At 44.0% G+C, this 5,194-nt stretch overlaps 1 pseudogene; it reads right to left on the bottom strand.

The window, feature by feature from the left end:
- Positions 1-3,967: 3,967 nt before the first annotated feature.
- Positions 3,968-4,486, bottom strand: LOC147609656 (uncharacterized; annotated as a pseudogene).
- Positions 4,487-5,194: the final 708 nt, after the last annotated feature.

Below are 5,194 nucleotides of genomic sequence, written 5' to 3'. Positions count from 1 at the left end.
TTATAGTAGAGATGGAGAGACTTAGAGCAGACATGGAGATATTAAAAGCATCTCCCCTAGAAAATGAAGCTCTCATTCTGAAGAAGGAAGCTGAGATAGGAGTGCTGGAGAGGGTGGTTTAAGTGGCTTCTGGTGCTGTGACATTTGCTATAGAGATGAAGGAGGAGGTGTCCACTATGCAGGTACTTTTGAAAACTCAAGCATTTTTCTATCCTTTAAGTAGTGGTTCAAGCACTTGCAAGTGATATATGCACTTGCAAGTGATTCAAGCACTTGAAAGTGGTGTAGCATTTACACCACTTACAAGTGCTTGTTTCACTTGCATCACTTGCAAGTGCTTAGAGGTCATCGAGTTCATAGACCACTCATAAGTATTCAGACCACTTGCAAGTGCTATACCACTGTAAGTGCTTACATCACTAGCAAGCATTTTTCTATCCTTTAAGTAGTGGTTCAAGCACTTGCAAGTGATTCAAGCACTTGAAAGTGGTGTAGCATTTACACCACTTACAAGTGCTTGTTTCACTTGCATCACTTCAAGTGCTTAGAGGTCATCGAGTTCATAGACCACTCATAAGTATTCAGACCACTTGCAAGTGCTATACCACTGTAAGTGCTTACATCACTAGCAAGTGCATAGAAATCATGCAAGTTCTTAGAAGTTTAACAAGTGCTTAGACCACTTGAAGGTGCTAAGACCACTTGCAAGTGGTCATACCTTTTGCAAGTGGTCATACCACTTGCAAGTGCTAAGGCCACTTGTAAGTGTTCATGCCTTTTGCAAGTTCTAAGACCACTTGCAAGTGCCTAGGCCACTAGCGAAGTTCAAGACCACTTGCAAGTGTTCATACCGCTTTCAAGTGCTCATACCACTTGCAAGTGCTTAAAACACTAGCAAAAGCACAAAGCACATACAATTTCTAAGACCTTTAATAGGTGCTTAGAACACTTGGAAGAGCCACTTGCAAGTGGTTGCATCATTTGCAAGTGCTTAGACCACTCACTGGTGCTTAGACCTTAGGGCACTGCACAGACCACTGACAGGTGCTCAAACCACTTACACATGCTTGAAAGTTCTGATGGCTGGTTGTTTTTCATTATGTGCAGGCTTTGGTTGAGGAAATGGAGTATGTGTTATGTGAGCTGAGGAGATAGGCCTCCTTCGTGAAGGAGGCATGCACTTTCTTGAAGAGAGAGGGGAGAGCCCTTCTAGTGCCTACCCCACCTACCAAGTCTGTCCTAGGTGCTGACACTATCTTCATTGGTGGATCTTGTGTGGCCTATGCCAGCTGTGCTGTCAAGCAAACATGCGGCCGGTGTTTATTATCTGCCATGTGCCCACAAGTACCACCCCTTTTGCTTTTCCATTGTCTGTGCGACTGAGCCCAAGTGCATTGTTCCGGACTGTTCATGGGAGATACCACTTGTAGCAAGATGTTGGGCACTTGGGAATGCATATGAGGAGTCCATAGGTAAGGCATGCCTCTTTCATAGGACAGGATTCATGCTACTTTTGATATGTACAGTAATTGTCTGTTATGTCTCAGGTGAGCCAGAGGCTGGCGAGGGGGTGGACCCAGCCGCTTCCACTCGTCCATGCATGATGTGGACGCCCCCTTCGACCTAGATGCCTTGATGATGAAATACAAAAACTTTAAGGGTTGTAGTCTGTCTGCTGAAAAAACTAATGTGCTTGGTGATGGAGGCATCCTGAGGGAGACACCTGGTTCTGAGATCACACAAGGTAATTTTGGTTGCTGTAACATATCCTCAGACATGATTATCCATGATCATTGTGATCATATTAACTACGTGTGCTCCTAACTTGATTTCCTATTGCTATCCCAGGTACTGATGTCATTAAGACATTAAGTCATGTTAGTGCTCCAACTGGAGAGCCAAGCCGCGTCGATAAAGGTGTACATACTGAAGAGGAGTTGGACCCAGATATGGAAGAGACCCTCTAATTTGTTGCAGGAGAGCTGCGAAAGAAGAAGAAAAGGCAGGTGGAGGATGGGCCTCTTTGGGACCCCAAGAAAAGTACTAACCCAATTTTTCCCAAAGCCCAAGCATGCAAGAAGCTTTAGCTTCTTGCAACTTTGTAGCTTTTTGCTCATGCTAGCCGCATTATTTTGCGGCAATATAATATATAAGTCCTTTGTCTCAGTGTCTGTGCGTGTCCTGACCATCTTAATTGTTGTGCATGTAGATAAAATTCAAGTTGTTGGCTCGAAAACCCTACCACCCACCACTGATGAGGTAGAGCACATTGAGCGCTGTCCTCCACGCTATCAGTTTTGACGCTTCAATGACTCTCGAGACCTGGCAGTCGTTGTTGACTTCAACAAGGTTCTTTTGTGCATGCACGATAAGCGCAAGACAGAGATTCCCCCAAATGTCTCAACGCTATACTTTTCCAAAGTCCGTGAGGATGAGAACATCACCTATTATGTACGGCAAGATGCAGAGGTGTTCTTACTTGCGTTGAGTTAGGTTGCAGAGGTATTTGTGTGGACCTCCCACAGAGGTAGGGAATTGGAGACAGCCATGGATAAGTGCCTACTTCAAGCCAAGAAATGCATGAGTGGATGGCTGTTGCAAACCGCTTGCCATGTTTGCACTTGGCGCTTTGATAATCCTCCCAGGCCAGTGTTCTTGAAAAACCTGGATACCTTGTGGCATATTTTCCCGACATTCAATAAGACAAATACACTTGTGCTAGATGACTCATTGTATAAAATGTACTCTAATGATCCTGCATGCTATGTGATCCTTCCTGAAGTGGAGAAGCAGACTGAGGGGCAGTGGGAAAATTTTCTGAAACAGGATGTGGCTGACTTTGTGTTGTAGTGGGCAGAAAGTGCTGACAGAGCAAAAACTGTCAGAGAAGAGTGCCCTTTTGATGTCAGGGATGATGCCTTGCAACGGTCGAATTGGAGAATCGTGCAGAACAATGTTGAGGAAATGAAAGAAATTGAAGCCCCCACGTTGCCAAAAATTACCCCCAACCTGGATCCTAAAGAAAGAAAGTATAAGCGTCCAAAGAGTAAAACAACAAATTAGAAGTGATTTTGCTGGAATTTTTCCCATTGTATAGAGGACTGCCTGTAGCCCCTTCACTGCCATGACACCATGCCCTTACTGTGTAGCTTAATGTACTCTAACACTGTGCCTTTATTGTGTGGCTAACTTCCAACACTCCTTGACATATATACAAACAAAAATGGTTTTGACCTTGGAACGATTTTGTGTCGATCTAGTGTCATTTTCTTTAGTTTATACTGTGGTTGCATTTTGTGGACTCTTAAGAAAGTGATGGTCTGAAAGTGCTTGTCTAGGTATTGAAGTGCTTGTCAAGTGGTTTAAAAGTGCTGGTCTAGACACTAAAAGTGCTTGTCAAGTGGTTTGAAAGTGCTTGTCTAGGTATTGAAGTGCTTGTCAAGTGGTTTGAAAGTGCTTGTCTAGATACTAAAAGTGCTTGTCCAGGTACTGAAGTGCTTGACAAGAATTTCTCAAGTGGTCTGAAAGTACTAAACATGTGCTTGTCTAGGTACTAGAAAGTGCTGGGTCAGGTAATCTGAAAGTGCTTGTCAAGGTGCTTAAAGCACTTGTCAAGTGGTCTGGAATGCTTGTCTAGGTATTAAAAGTACCTGACACAGGTGCTTACCATGTGGCCTCCAAGTGCTTGTCAAGTGCTTGTGTAGGTACTTCAATTGTTTAGGAAGTGCTGGTCAAGTGGTCTAAAAGTGCTTGTCTAGTTACTTAAAGTGCTTGTCTAGGTACTTAAAGTGCTTTTCAAGTAATCTGAAAGTGCTGTGTAGATCCTAGAAGTGCTTGTGTAGGTACTAGAAGTGCTTGTCAAGTGGTCTTAAAGTGCTTGTCTACTACTAAAAGTGCTGTCAAAGAGTTGAACGTGCAAAATAGTGCTTCTTAGGAGGACGCATTGTGTTAGCTTGAAAGTTAGAACTTACAAGTTCTCCTCTAGGGGCATGCTATTATAGATTTGTTCAAATACATCATTTGACAATTCATATACATTAGGCTCACCTTCTACCGAGCACATGGGAAACCTGATGCATCGCACCAGGTGGGAATAGATAAAAGCAGGGGGCTTGTCATCCAAAAGGACGTAGGTGTCATCTTGGCCATTTACCTTATCGTAGAAGAGTCCCTCAACGATAAATGAGTTCTTTTGAATATGGTTATGCCATTCATCCCTTTCAGATTTGATGGCCAAGCGCTTGGTTTTAGTGCACTTCAAGATGTAGAAGTCTGCACCTGGCTCTTCTGCATTCACGAAGTTCTGGCCAACCATCAAGGCATCACTTAGGTCATCATGGTGGCCAGCATACATGGGGGCTCTTGGTAACTCATCATCGCTGGATGCTTCTCCATCGTTTTAAACATTGACAGTCGGTTGTATTTGCAAGTACTGCCACCTCTCAACGTGGTCCTTGTTTACACATCTCCTCCATTGGCCTTTCATGCATGCATGGCAAAAGCAGGACAATGGTCTGCACCATAGCCCGTGCATATTTGATTGATTGTAGCCATTGACACAGTGGAAGGATCGAGACCCTTTGATCCGCAAGCAATCCCACTCTCTATCTAGACTGTCTACATCACCGAGCTTGATCTCCCACAAATCTACGATCGGCTTTCTTCCCTCCTGCGTTGAGGAATGCCACCACACTTGAAGCATTATGTAACACCCATCGATCAGATTTTAGCTGCTCTTGTGTGAGAGCTCTTTTGAGCACCGCACCAGCCCCATCGTGCTCGCCCTTCCCATGGCCGGATGCGAAGAAACTATGCATTAATAGTGCTTCAAAAAGCTACTAGAGCAGGTGCCTGAGAGTTCTTCCAAATGCTTCCAAGTGCTTATGCTCGTAATGGCTTAACAGAGCTTCAGAAGTGATAACAGGAGCTTCTAACTGCTTCCAAGTGCTTGTAAGTGCTTGTAAGTGCTTCCAAGTGCATCTAAATATTTCTGTGTGCTTCTAAGTGCTTTTTGTTGCTTCTGATTGCTTCAATAGTGCTTCAAAAAGCTGCCAGGTGCCTGAGAGTTCTTCCAAATGCTTCCAAGTGCTTATGCTCATAATGGCTTAACAGAGCTTCAGAAGTGATAACAGGAGCTTCTAACTGCTTCCAAGTGCTTGTAAGTGCTTCAAAGTGCATCTAAATGTTTCTGTGT

The sequence above is a fragment of the Cibotium barometz genome, chromosome 51 (assembly GCF_041138505.1).
Source record: "Cibotium barometz isolate CiBa-2024 chromosome 51, ASM4113850v1, whole genome shotgun sequence".
In the NCBI taxonomy this organism is placed as follows: Eukaryota; Viridiplantae; Streptophyta; class Polypodiopsida; order Cyatheales; family Cibotiaceae; genus Cibotium; species Cibotium barometz.
The sequence above is the reverse complement of the archived record's forward strand: the minus strand, read 5'-3'. Positions and strand labels throughout refer to the sequence as shown.